We start from the raw sequence: 15245 nt of genomic DNA on the forward strand, positions 1-15245 counted from the left end.
AATTACCCTCTACTTAGTAGTCAATGCATATGCAATAAAAAGTATGCCTTAGCAGAAAAATTCAAGTGACGGCCAAAGCTTTGTCCATTGGATGCCATTAATTTCTTATTGGGTAGACTGTTAACCAGGAAACGTGCTAGTTCTTGGATTGCATAAATGACTTAGAACAGTCTGTAGTTTACTGGTTAAACCTATATCTCTACTAACCAGAGAACAAGGTGTTCCCTGGTTAACACATAGACACAGTATGGATATAAGGGATGAGGTCCAGGGCCTTGCTGGCACTTTCAAGAAAGACAGCAGTCAGTCAGGTACCAGCTCCTCTCATCTGCGAGACTATGCTTCACTTCAGCTGATCCACCCCCAGTAACATCTACCCCTGATACGTTAAAAAGATCCTGACGGGTGCCGATTAACTAACAGTGCCCTCAGTGTATCACAGCCCGTCACAGGTCGAGAGTAAAAGTAGTGACTGTTAACTCAGGGCTCTGTGCATGTGCTCCTAGTCTAAGTACTGTCCGGTAGTACTTGTTCCTACACACTCGGACATCCTAAGAGCATACTTACCTTTATAACTCTACACTTACAACTAATATTGGTAAGCTGAGAATCCCAACATAAACTTGGGCAGGTCACATCTTAACACCCAGCGTGGGTGTGAGCATTCATGTGTATAAAGCATGTATGCTCCGGGAATCCTCAGAAAGGCTCACAGTTCGAGATGCACCACAGGGTGATTCAGACACAGCCTCAGATTCCCTTTGCAGGGGTCCTAAACTTCTCTCTTAACGTATGGTACATATGTATGTACAGGTCCTGGACGTAATGCGTGCTGTGCGACCAATGGGCGAATGTCAGGTCTGCACCCACATTGCCACTGCCCTCTCTCTCAAATGACTTAGAGATTATAGGCATGGATTCCAATGGTGCAGGAAGGACACGTCCCCGATTAGTGGTATATGTCGACACACATTGCACGAACACACAAGCCTATCTATTTCATGTCCCATTCCTGGCCAGAAAAATTCAGCACGGATACGGCCAAAGGTTTTCTTTTTTGCCCATTTGACCTGACGCTGAACAATGACCCAGTTCGAACACTGCTTGGTGATACTTTACTGGAACAGCAAACTGCAGTCAAACCTCACCCTGGGGTGATTGTGACTCACAGTACAGCTGTCTTTGTTTACGAAGGAACCTGGCTTGCCCTCCCTGTAAATACTTAATCACATTACCCTTTTGTTTCTTCTGCAATGCAGCAAGTGTTGGGTCCGACTGTTGTTCCAGTACAATATCTTGACTATGAATCAGATCTTGCAGCATTCCAGTGGTCAACGGGGTGACACAGTTCAGAGCCTTAGCCATGGCTCTTGTTACTGCAGCCAAATTCTGAGTGGCGACATCTACGGTGCAACTATTCATAGCATCTGGTATGTTACCTATGATATAGTCAAACAAGGGTTCTGGCATGGCAACTGCAACTGTCGAGCCAGTGTAAAAAGGAGATGCCACCTGGATACGTGCCTCAGGAAACAATCTCACTGATCCATCAATAAGCTGAGCTTGGGTCTGTCTACCTGTGTGCTCCTTAAGCCGAACTAGACTCTGCCTGACAGAGCAACCTGAGGAATCATTGTCTTTCAGAACATTTATGGAAACACTTCCCACAAACCCTGGCTGAACGAGGAAGGCACTGTTACCTGTGGGAAGGCCTGTGGAGAAAGCTGCCAGCCATTGATATGGCTGCACAGCACACAACTCTGCAAATGTTATGCCCTGAGGACTAGATGCCTTAGGGGTTGTACTCACCATCTGGAGAGTTGGAGCGTTGACCACCTGTGGACGAGGGCTCATTGTCTGAGGAGAACTAGTTACATGTGAGGGAGGACCTGTGCTGCTGCAGACGACACCACCACACGCTTGTCGGGGATTGAAGGCAGCATTTGCACTGCTGCTGGTTAGGATACTTGTTGTACATCGTCCAGCTAGGTTGCTGAACATTCTGCCCTTGGTCTTTTTTCTGCGATTTGTCTTGGCCGTGGCCATTATTCTGAGAATGGCCTTGATGCTGGGGTTCACTCTGAGATGACTTCCCAGTCTTGGTAGTATCTTTCTCCCTCCAGGGCTGTTGCTTACGAGTTTGGTACCCGTACACGGTGAAGAATGCATCAGCCTTCTCCACCATTTGGCTGGCACCCTTTATTTGACAAATCTTTAGCTGAGCCATAGGCTCTGCAGACCATGACTTTTTTAACTGAATACACAGCATAAGGTCAATTATCCCCTCTCGAACGCAAGGGGTTTCATCTTTCTCTATCCAGTCGTCTAAGTAAGCGGTGAGATGGTCAAGGAAGTGGACGGCAGTCTCCTTTTCTTGGGGACGTGCCCTCATGAACTGACTCCTGGCGTCATCAACCGTGAGATCATACTCTTTGATGAGTGAGTCCTTTGTGATTTCATAGGTAAGATTGTCCCCAAGAATTCTGTGGAGAATATCGAGGGCAGGGCCCTCAAACAAGCTAAGAAATTGGTGCTGCTTAGCTGCCTCATTCAACTGGTATAGCTGCACCATGTCCTCAGTATAAGCTATGAATGGCACAATTCGCTCACCTTCCTTGTAAGAAGGAAGCTTGAGGCGTGGGGTTGCCAAAATGGGTGCTGGGAGAGCTCTCGTGGCACCATGTGTGCCCGAAGCGAAGGAGACTCACTTGAGCTTCAACACATCAAGTTTGTGTTTCTCAAGTGGCTCGCGCTCAGCACGTTCGTGTTCACGTTCTCTCTCACGTTCCTTGCGCTGTTTTCGCTCGTGTTCGTGTTATCTCATGTTCCTCCTGCTGTTCTTGCCTGTATTTGCGCTGAATTTTACGTTCTTCACAGGCATCACTCTCACGTTGCTGTTCATAAATGTACCACGAGAGTCTTCAATTTCCAGGTCATCAATAAGCCCCATATCTTTGGGCTCCTGTATGTATGCATTAGTAGCCATGGTGCTAACTCAGACTGAGACTGAGTGAACTAAAGACTCACGTACTGACTGCAGTTTCACAGTCGAAAGCAAATAATTGAAAAGTAAGAATACAGGCATAGGCTGGTGGTGACCAGTTTTATAAAGTTAAACTGGTAAGGAAAAAAAAAAACAAGTTACAGCCGGCTAGGAAAAGATGTTTACATAAAATTAATAAAGCAAAAACAATAAGCACCAGTAAGCTAGTGCCTATAACTTTGATGAATATAACTATTAACTAACTATGAGTGAGTTTCGTTGATAACTTCAATGCTAGGAGTTAATAACCTGGAATGAGGTCGCCAGATTTCAAGAGTTGGAGTGAAATAGGGTTATGTTGCAAATTAGTCATCATTTTTTATGGTGGGAAAAGAAATATACTGAATATATCTTTACTACTTATGAGAGAAAAAAGGAAAGTCACCTCTGACACAAGGGCCATTGACTTATGAAATAAGTATTAAGTTTTATTTTGTTCTGCCTTACTTCGCCGATTCTCTAAAGACAAAAATTTCATAAACTATCTCAACAGTACACAACGGAGACTAATTGCTCACAAATTCTGTTAATACTGTTGGCCCCTGAGAAAGTGTCCTTACCCCTGATAGTTGATAATTAACCCGTCACGCCCTGAGCTATTTCGCACCTCTGACACCCCCCAATCCCGAGGTATTTTCGATTTTTTTTTTTTTTGGTTAAAACCTCTGCTTTGGTGAGAAACATCGAAAATTCATAGAGAAATCGCTCACCTGAGGTTTAAAATACTCGATCCAGGTAGCAGTACCTCCCTACCTTACTGGGTTTTCTAGCAGGCTGGCACCAAAGAAAACGAGTTCTATGGAAGGGTAACTATTTCACACCACTCATAAACGGTATTTATTTATTTACTTAGTATGAATTTATATGTAGTACGAGAGTATATTGGTTTTCAAACAGTAGTATAGGCATTATAAGCATTGTTTCACTCACTAACTCATCACCATACCTGACCTTTTTGCCACATTACCTGATCATCATTTCTGACTGTTTCTTCCTCTAATGCTATGTAAACTTTGTCCTCCACATTGTCATCAATTGGGGAATCACTCTGGCCCTGAATGTATTTGTTGGCCAGGTCACTGGTAACAGGTGAATTGCCGAGACAATAGCGTGCGGGGGGGGGGAGGTTATTCTATGTAAGTCACTGTCCCTGCTTGGCATCTTGTAGAGGAATAGAGGAAGGTGTCCCGTGTATACATACGAAAAATCATGCGCAAAAATTGAAAATTGTGCAAATTATGAACCTTGCAATTGCGCAACGTATCAGTACATTGTCGGGACTGGCAAATGCAAAATGTTGCAACGTACCCATACGTCAATGGGATGCCTCGAGCTAATACTATTAAAGACAGATTCTTGCTAGTGCTAACTCCTGTCTGGTGCAAACAGATTTATGAATAGATATGAAGGAACTGGCTTAACTACCATTCGTGATTAACATAAGAAGTTTGTGCAAACCGGGAGTAGCAAACTAAAGTAAGCACAGTATGGAGAAATGAAACACGATTCTTACATTTAATTAAGCCCAAAGAAAAGAACTGTAAGTTTATTAAATACAAACAATATGAATTATGCCAAAACGAAGATGGGGAATGCCTGACTAACCAGAGTGCATGAAATTGGGATGATAGGGTGGAAAATAACAGGAAGACCCAAAACAAGATGGAGAGATAAGATAGGCTGATATATGAGAGAGGAGAGTGTGTCAAGGAAAGTAGTTAACCCTTGGATGCATGGAAATTTCACTACCCACTCGCGCATGACTGGGGTAAAATTGGCCCTAGTGGTATTTTACTATTATCTGGTTGATATACAGTGGTTGATTTTCACAGGTTTTATCTTCAATATAACCAGAAATTATTTGCAATCTAGAATCACCACATAAGAAATTTATATCAGTACAAATTGTTTATTTCAACTTACAAAAATCTAAACAAACCACTCAAATATTCATCTGCACGAAATATATCTTGTTATGCTGGGTTCACGACATATGAATTTGTTACACACTATTTCTGGTTATTTTTCTAGTCTTTGATTCACGGACAAAACGCACATCTGGATCTTTTTCTGCCAGTTTTCGGTGGATCCTGACTGCTTTAGGCCTCTGATTGTCGAGTACTTGAAACACGATATGGTTCACTCAGCTCAGTTCCCAGTTCAGTGAGAAATATACGACGTACTATTGGCCACAAGTATTCTTATACACCTCAGATTTGCCTCTCCCACATTTCATCTGGTAACACTGACTACATGTCCAAATGTTCGATATCTACTGTATGTTCTCCTCATTTTCCTCTCACATACTTCTAGCTATTTACTTACCTTCAGTCGAAATTCTATGAATATTGTTCTTAATCCCTCCATTCAGCCAAAGTTTATTTACTCTGATATTACTTTTATGTGTGAAGAGAACTGGTCTCTTCCTCCTCCCCCCCCCTTCTAGCCCCCTCCCTCCCTCTCTCTTTCTCCCTCCTACTCCCCCCCCCTCCCTCTCTTTCCCCAATCCCTCTCTCCTTATCCTTCCCGTCCCTCGCTCCCGTTCTCCCTCCCTCGCTCCCCTTATTTTCTCTCTCCCCATCCCCCCTTCTGTCTGTCTGTCTGGATCATATGCAGTGTCTGTCAAATACACAGGTGGCAGTGCTAGATTTCTTCCTGGAACCATTTTTCCCACTCTTACAGAAAGTTTTTATTTTTTTTCCCTCCTGTATTTCAAGTCGTTTCATGGCAAAATCGCCATACTTTTCTTCCAGTGCTCTTCCATATTTCGTAGATAGCTAGGGTGGAGCTAATATTTTCTATACATCGGTGTATAGGATGTGGAGATTAAGAAGGTAATAAAGGTGTGATTATTTTATTAATGGAGTAAAATTTCCATTAAATATTATAGAAATATTACTATATAAATGCACTGGTAACAGCCCTTTAGCATAAAGAGAAGGTGTTTCTACAGAACCTAATAACCAAGTATGTGTTCATAAAGAGAAGGTGTTTCTACAGAACCTAATAACCAAGTGTGTGTTTAATCAAAACCTATAAATTACCGCACAGTCTGTGCAAAGAAAAGTTTGTAATGGATCGTTCCTCCCCGCAATTACCGATAACACCCTGCAGCCTGTCAGAGACAGAGGTAACAGGTCTGTATAACTACAGTTCTTTAATTTCTTCTGAATAATTCCCATTCGGCCATTATGCGTTGTTGGAGGCCACATTAATTATTATACAATATAAATGTTATGAAATGCTGGGTACGGCCCCTGACTTCGTTATGCAAGAAGAATAAAATTCACCTTAACTAACAACACATCATCCGACGGAGATGGAATCATATGTTAGACTGCCAAAAACATAGTAACACAATGATCATATACTTAATAAATAAAGACACGCACACCAAACATACCATGGCAGTGCCTAACTCTATATTCATTACTTTTCACTAATACTATAATAATTAATACCAGGTGGCCCATAAGGATAAATCAGGTCACAGTTTTGATACACGTAGTCTATTACGTATAACTGTTATTGTGAAGGGGATTATTTTCTCTATTTATCACTCTTTAGCTGAATCAAGGATTATACAGTTCTATGTTAACACTGTTCCGCGAGCCATACTGCTAGGAAGGTAGGGTCGCATGCAGGCCACGGACCACAGGTTGCCTATGTAGCGAGGCGTTCGTCCGAGAGGCGTCGCTCTTTAAAAACACTTGGAGACGATTAGGGAGGGGTGAGGAGAGAGGATAGGGGGAGGAGAGACCAGTTGATGAGTTTTTAAATATTATTATTATTTCACAACTGATCAAGGCTGAACAGCTTCCACGCAAAGTGGAACAGCTTCCACGCTAGCATTCGCCCAACGTGGCTGCGCGAATGCTAGCGAGAGTCTCAGGCTGGGGTGAAGGAAAGGATATGGACTTTTTTACAGGAGTAATTGCGGAGTCCATCCCACAAATCATGGTGACCGGCAAGAGCCTTGATTTCATGACCCTTCGGACACAAATCCAACTAACTAATATCCGAATATAAGAGCAAATATCTTAGATAAATTATTGGCTGATTGAAGGAATTAACAAAAACTACTCATCGATAATGGCATAATAGACGAGAGAAATATCGTCTCAAGCGCGGTAAATAGCTGGAAGTATGAGAGAGAGAGAGAGAGAGAGAGAGAGAGAGAGAGAGAGAGAGAGAGAGAGAGAGAGAGAGAGAGAGAGAGAGAAAGGAGGGGAGGATAAGGAGAGAGGCAATGGGGAGTGGGAGGGAGGGAGTATGAGAGAGAAGAACAGAGCGAGGGAAGGACGGGGAGGGGGAGGAGAGACCAGTTTCCTTCACACATAAAAGTAATATCAAAGTAAATAAACATTTGGCTGACTGGAGGGATTAATAACAATATTCACTGAATATCCTCCCAAGGTAAGTAAATAACTAGAAGTATATATGTGAAGGGAAAATGAGGCGGGGAACATAGGACATCGTACATCCGGACATGGAGTCAGTGTTCCTCGATGAAATCTGGGGGAGGCAGATCTGAGGTGTGTAAGAATAGTTGTGGCCAATAGTATACGACTTTTGTCCTGCATTTACGATGGGAAAACTTCTTTGTGCAGTACAAATGCGTTGTAGCACGCAAGATCAAGCAAACTGCACCACACTGCCACATGCCATCGTTTACTCATGTATTTTACATTATCTGTGTCAACCCATTCAAACAATCGACCCCTCCTTTGGTGGTGTTGTAGCAATGGATCACCTCGGGTTTCTTCTCTGGCCCCTTCACCACACCTGGAGACTTGTGCTAAGCTGACAACACAAATGCATTTCTGTTCCGCTTGATATTAGTTATGTCTGGTCGTCGGTGTACAAAAACGTACTGCTGTACATTTCACGGTGTTTTGCGTTGCGCAGCTCTTTTGGAACTTCTCAGTTTTGACGTATTGTCCCCACCAAGAACACAGACTTTGCAGACATTTCTCTGGCCAATTTGATGCTGGTGAAAAAATTGTCGGGAGTAATATTTCTTCTTGAGTTATGTACAGTCGCTCAAAAAAGTATCCTCCCAAAGGTGCCGTGAGTCAATCTGACACAACGAACGAGGAAATATGGAGAATATTAAGCGAACGTGAGATCTGTTAGTAGCCCCGGTTTACATACGGCGCAGCGGTGTACGAGTTAAAGTGTTGTATGGAAACATTATGCTCTTGTGAAATACAATAAGGGAATTATCTCGGATATATGAAATGGGATTATTCATGTATTTCCGATGCGTAGCCTGTATGAGTAGAACAGAACAATAGAGACTCTGTATCGGATATCTGAAATCCTCGACTCAAACTTCGGATCTAGATATGAGGTACCGAATCTATCGTGATATTTGAGAGAGCCAGGCTTGCTAACAATACCGACACTGCTTCAATCGCCCGACACATTGTGAAGCCCTGCGTTCATGCGGTGGAAGGATACTTTTTTGAGCGACTGTACAAGTGTTGACAACTTCAGCACGACGTGTGTCCCCAACTCGTGGGTTCTTTCTTCTACTCCTCTAGTGTAGATCATAATGTTGTACACGTAATATGTTTTTGCATTAGCAAGAATCCAAAACTTGAGTCTGTATCTGGTCGGTTTGGAGGGCATGTACTGTATGTATCTGCAGCGACCTCTGGAGAGGTACTGTACAGATGCTCATCCTCACTGACTCATTCAGTGTGCCGATAGCACGATTGGGAATTAGCACAGCTGCTAATTTTTCTCGGACTAGTCGGCTGTTTTGGACAGCAGGGTTGTCGAATCGCAGGTGGAGGCGAATTCCTTTATGGTGATTCACTAACATTGTCGTTGAGAAACTTGGCTGGAAGGTAGATGAGTCCCATAGAGAAAGTACAGACTGGTTCTTGCTTTTGTACACACCTTTCAGTTTACATATCCTGATATAATCCTGCAGTTCATCTGAGATATGTTCCCAAGAACCTGCTTTCACCCGTTTCCCTTCATGGTTTGTTTCAGTGAGTATAATTTCAGACATCACAGTATCAAAAATGAGATCGAATGTGATGATGGGTTTTCAGTGATCCTCCAAGCAGCATACCCAGTGATTCCAACTCTTTCCTGATTACTTTCAGGATTGTCGTTGTCCCTGAACAGACTGGGTAGTAACAATTCTCCATTTTTAACCCGATGGAGTAGTGAAGACACTGGAGCGGAGCTGGTGGATGCTGCTGCTGTTTCTTCATCTGATGATTCTTCTGATTCTTCACAGGTAGTTTCTTCAGGAACAACAAATTCTTCGTCACTGATATCTTCATTGCGCTCTTCTGAATCAGAAGCATTTATGATACTTCGTATTATTTCCAGCATCAGTTGCAATTCTTTGTCTAGCCATAGTTGTAGCAAAAGATAACGCCAATTTGTGCTGAAACTTTGCCTCAATGGAAAATTCTGTATACTGCACCACACATCAGCTCTCATTGAATTCTATTCACGGACTGCCTCCCTTCACGCAAGACGAGTCACAGCGCACACCTGCACATGCATACGAAACCTTGTCTTGCAAATGACGACATTTTACTTCACAAATGACGACACGGCACCTCAGCCCACACATGGACTCAAGGGCTTCTCGCATTCACACACCCATGCCAACAGCATGTGTATGTTTGTGTATGTATGTATAAGTATGGATAAGTGTATGTTTGAATGTATGCATGTAAGTGTGTGCATGTGATGTGTGTGCGTGAATAGGTGCATGAATTTGACTTCGATATAAACTTGCATGAATTATCAAAGCAATTTAACATGATTACAAAGAGAAAATATGGATAAAAGCACTGGGGCCATTTTGACCCCAGCCAAGCAGAAACGTATAAACATCGTGTGTCCATCAAACGAATATGGTAAAAAACATGATACTTTGCAAGATAATCCTCCATGCAATAATATTAAAAGTCACAGAAGGAAAAAGTCGAGTTGAAAGAAGAAGCAATATTATTTGAGAAAGACGATGTTGTGGGGTTAAATTGACCCCGCCATGCATCTGCAGGTTAAGGAGGAACAGAAATTCTTGGCGAAACCAATTCTTACACAAGGCAGTGTCGGATAACGTACAGATAGAAAATACAAACGTAAGCCATTCCAGTGGCACAGGTCCTTATTAAAGACTCATGAGCGCCCCTCTTTTTATACATTTCATATAACAGGTAATTGTGAGGATCTTTCAATGGAATGCTCTGAGTGTTTCTGACACTATACTCAATTTCTTCCGTCAGAAAAGATCATTTTATGTTTTAATCATTACAGGTAATTCCCGTTATCATGGTCTGACAGTCAACCTGCACAACAACAGTTGTGCTGTACAGTAAAAATTGAAAACATTCAAAAGCTCTAGACAAGGGTAGCCAGGAGGAACAACAACCAGTAACTGAAAATTCATTGACGCTGTCAAACCAGAATGATCCCGAGTCAGGTGTTGTCAAGGTGCTGACACATGGTGGCAGCTCACTTGCTGGAATCAAATTAAAGGTGCCGAGGTGTACAGGAACGTCGGAATAATCCAGGCTTGCTCCTTCTTGACACAGTCGTCCTGCCTAAAGTGTCCCACCTGAGCTCCATGATATCTGCACTGACTTCCTACTCTCCTGTTGACTAAAAAAAAAAAAAAATGTCAGAACTGTGAAAGAGAGAAGCCTCTCCTGTTTCGATTTTGGTATATCATCAGATTCCTGAAGAAGGCACTTAAGAGGGAGAAGTCCCTGGAAGAATCTGTGAGATGATCATACCAACAAATGACACTGTCAGCCCAGCCTGGAGCTCACATGAGCAAGGATTACTTGAACATTAACCTCTCCTGCAGAATGGAGCTCCAATCGCAATCCTTTAGATTTACTGAGACTGTCTTGCAGCACACCAGAGTATATGAGTAGAATGCCTGACTTAACTCTCGTTGACAGCAAGCACCACTCACATAGGCACCAGCTTCTCTCATGGGCCAATAGAAGAGAGCTGCCGGATTATGTACATCGATAAAAAAAAGTATCGGCACCCTTTCAGTGTGAAACATTATGATTTACGGACTATGATTTACGGGAAGTGACACGGTTATGTCGTTTTGTATCCATCATATGTGTTATTATCATATATATTACAGATATATAGCTGGATTAGCCGGGGTAACATTGTACTATATGGTAAATCAACCATTTTTGTGAATTAAACAGGCATGCCAACACTACCGATTGGACCACAGACAAAGCATTTCACATCGTATCCGACCCCAGTGTGCCAATACTTTTTTTTTTATCGATGGTACCTAGACGCAGCTTATATCTCCTGACATCAGGCTCTTGTCGAGATAACTGTAACTTCAGAGTGATACCCACTCACATTCATCAAGCTTTCCAATACCTCTGAAGCCACCCTGCGATGACTGAGTTGAGGCCCAGAGCACTGGTAAAAAGTCTGAGCGAGTGTGTGACTGTTCATACCTAATTGTTCTTACCTAATTGTATCTTTACAGGAATGAGTCAAGCTCGTACTGTCCCGTATCTTAAACCATATTTATCGTACATATCCTTAAATTTGTGAATTGTTTTGGCACACACTATTTCATTCGGTAGTGCATTCCATTGATCAATTGCTCTGTTTGGGAAACTGAATTTCCTTACGTCTTTATCACCTCTCTTCTTATGCAGTTTTTTGCAGTGTCCTTTTGCTGATGCTTCTCCATATGTTAAATAATCATTTATGTCTATTTTCACCTTCCCTGATATGCATTTATATAGCATTATCATGTCACCTCTTTTCCTTCTCTCCTGTAGTGTTGGTAGATTCAGTTTATTTAGTCTTTCTTCGTAGCTTAGGTCCTTTAAGCTTGGTATCCATCTTGTAGCGGCCCTTTGAACTTTTTCAATCTTGTCTATGTGTTTTTTGAGATGAGGACTCCAGACTACTGATGCATATTCCAGGGTTGGTCTAATGAATGATGTTATTATCCTTCTTAGCATGTCTTCATTTATGTATGTGAATGCTATTCTCATATTTGCAAGCAGTGTATACATGTTCCGTACCTTCTCGCTGATGTGGTCAGCCGGAGATAGTCTGTTATTGATAATCACACCTAGGTCCTTCTCTCTTTCTGATGTGTATAGGGTTTTATTTCCTAACTTATAATCCCAATCAGGTCTTTTTCCACTTTTACCAAACTTGATTACATGACACTTGTCCACATTGAATTCCATTTGCCATGTATTACTCCATTCATGAAGTATATTTAATTCTTCTTGTAGCTCTTTACAAGAGTCTGTGTTAGTAATTCTCCTTTGTATTTTTGCATCATCTGCAAACATCTCATTTCCAGTGTTACTGTTTATATCATTTATATACACTAAAAACATGATTGGTGCCAGCACTGAACCCTGTGGTACTCCACTAGTCACTTCTTTCCATGATGAGTAGTTTCCTCTTAGTACTGTTCTCATTTCTCGTCTTATGAGAAAATCTTGCATCCAAGAAAACAGTTTGCCTCGAATTCCTCCTTGATAGTACAGTTTCCATAAAAGTCTTTGGTGTGGTACTGTATCAAAAGCTTTCCTGAAATCTAAATAGATACTGTCCACCCATCCTTCTCTTTCCTGTATTGTGTTTGTTACTCTGTCATAGTAGCTCAACAGATTAATAACACATGATTTTCCTTTTCTGAAACCAAACTGTCTTTCTGTTATCATTTTGTGTTCTTCTAGATGATTTACCCAAGCTTTTCTTATAAGCTTTTCTAATACCTTGCTTACAACACTGGTCAGTGATACTGGTCGGTAGTTGAGTGGATTTTGTCTATTTCCTTTCCTGAATAAGGGGACAATATTTGCTTTCTTCTAAATATCAGGTAGTTTACCTTGACTCAAGGATCTCTTGAAAATTAAAAATAATGGTTTACTTAACTCCTTTGCACATTCTCGTAGTACCCAACATGAAATTTCATCAGGACCACTTGCTTTTCCTCTGTCTAATTTACTTAACTCCTCCTGTATTACTTTTTCTGCTATTTGTATATCTCGTAGTATGTGTGGACATGCATGTTCCACGTAGTCCCTCTCAAAATTTTTTTCTTCTGTAAAAACTAATTGGAAATTCTTATTTAGTGCTTCACAAATATCTTTCTCTTGTGTATAAGTGATTCCCTCGTCCGTAATGGATTGTATTATATCTTTTACTTTAGTTTTGCTTCTGATATAGCTGTAAAACAGCTTTGGTTGATCACTACTTTTATTTATTATATCCTCCTCAAACTGTTTTTGGGCTTCCCTCCTTATTCTTGTATAGTCATTTCTTGCCTGTTTGTAATTATTATACGCCCTTTCACTATTGTGTCTTCTGTATCTATTCCACAACAAATCTCTTCTTTCTTTTGATTTTTTACATTCTGTATTGAACCATTTCTGTATTTTCTTATTTGCTTCTTTGTGCTGTGGGATGTACTTCTGGACTCCTATTTCATAAAATTCACAAAATTTTTTATATACAGCATTTAAATCTTGTCCTCTAAGCTCATTTTCCCAATCAACTTCTAAGAAATACTTCTTTAGGTTTTGATAATTTCCCTTTTTATAGTTTAGGCTCTTTTTGTAACTTTCATTGCTGTTAACTATGTCATATGATATCCTGAAGTTGTAATTTAGTACTGCATGATAGCTTTTGCCGAGTGGAGGGTGATATATTAAACTGTCAATATCATTTTCTTGCCTTGTAAATATTAGATCTAGCACTGAAGGTACATCAAGTCCTCTTTTTCTGGTGGTTTCCCTCACATGTTGTGTTAGCAAAAGTTGTTGCACGAGATCCAGGAGCTTTTGGTCCCAACAGCTTTCTTGGCTAATTATATCTAGAGTATTCCAATCTATATTTGTATTAAAATCTCCAGTTAGTATAATTCTTTCCGATTTCTCTTCCATTTTATGTAGTAATGATCTTAAACTCTGAATTGTACTCTCTGCCAGGTCCTCATATTCGTCTCTTTCCCATGTGTTTGATCTGGGTGGCATGTACAAATTGGCTACAATTACTTTCCCTTCAGATGTGTTGATCTCTGCTGTAATCAGTTCTACTTGTGATGGTATATCTAGTTTTATTTCATTGACTTTTAGATTTTTCTTAGTTAATATTATAATTCCTCCTGCTTTTTTTTAACTTTCTGTCTCTTCTCCATATATTGTATTCCTCTAAGTTTAGTATGTCATTGAATATCCTTGGTGTTAATTTTGTTTCAGTTAGGCATATTATTTGTGGTTCATTTTCTCTGACATAATCATTCATCTCTAGTAATTTAGATACCATTCCATCCACATTTGAGTACATCAACTTTATCATCTTGTTTATGTACTTGTCATGACATGGTTCTACTAACTTCCTCCTTTTTATTCCCTCCTGTTTGTGTACCACTTTCGTACCTGCAATCCTATTACTTTGTAAAAAAAAAAATTTCTCCTCTTCTGATCTTCCCTCATTTTTTGTTTTTGTTTCCTCCCTCTTCTCTTTCAGTAATTCGAGTTCCTCTTGTGTTAGGCATCTTTTTATCCATACATTTTTGAATTCCTCTTTTTCCATAAGATTCTTTGCATTTTTTAGTATCTCCTCCACTGTGTTTACACTCTGGAAAGTCACCTTTAGAGGTCTTGTCTTGCTTTTCTCGTATTTCCCTAACCTTTTGTGTTCCTCTATGTCTTTACTACAGATTTCCTCTGATACTTCTTTCAGTAAGCTCATTACATTTGCCATCTCCTTTTTGTCTCTTGTGATCTTGGTTTTTACTTCTTCCTCTTCTATATCAGTGATTACTATAGATTTGTTTATATCTACTGAATCTATGACTAACTTTGGATTATTTTGGATTATTCTTTTCACTTCCTGTTTAATGCTTTTTTCCTCCACCCTTGTTTCTAAGTCTTTCTTTACTTTCACCATTTCAGCATACGTGGTTTCCACATAATTTTTGTAGCTTTGCACAGCTTCATTCACCTGTGTTATCTTCTCCTCAATATCACTGCTTTGGTCTGTCAGGCTGCTTACTTGCCTAATTGTCTCTGTATCATTTTTGAACTCTTCCATAACACTCTCGTGATTGACTACTGTACTTGCCATTTCACTCATTTTCTTCCTAAGTGTACTTAATTCCACTGTTAGTTCACTGATGATTGTGTCTTTCTTATTGGCCTCC

This window comes from Coenobita brevimanus, chromosome 95, assembly GCF_032717465.1.
Source record: "Coenobita brevimanus isolate Jiangsu-jjx chromosome 95, ASM3271746v2, whole genome shotgun sequence".
Lineage (NCBI taxonomy): Eukaryota > Metazoa > Arthropoda > Malacostraca > Decapoda > Coenobitidae > Coenobita > Coenobita brevimanus.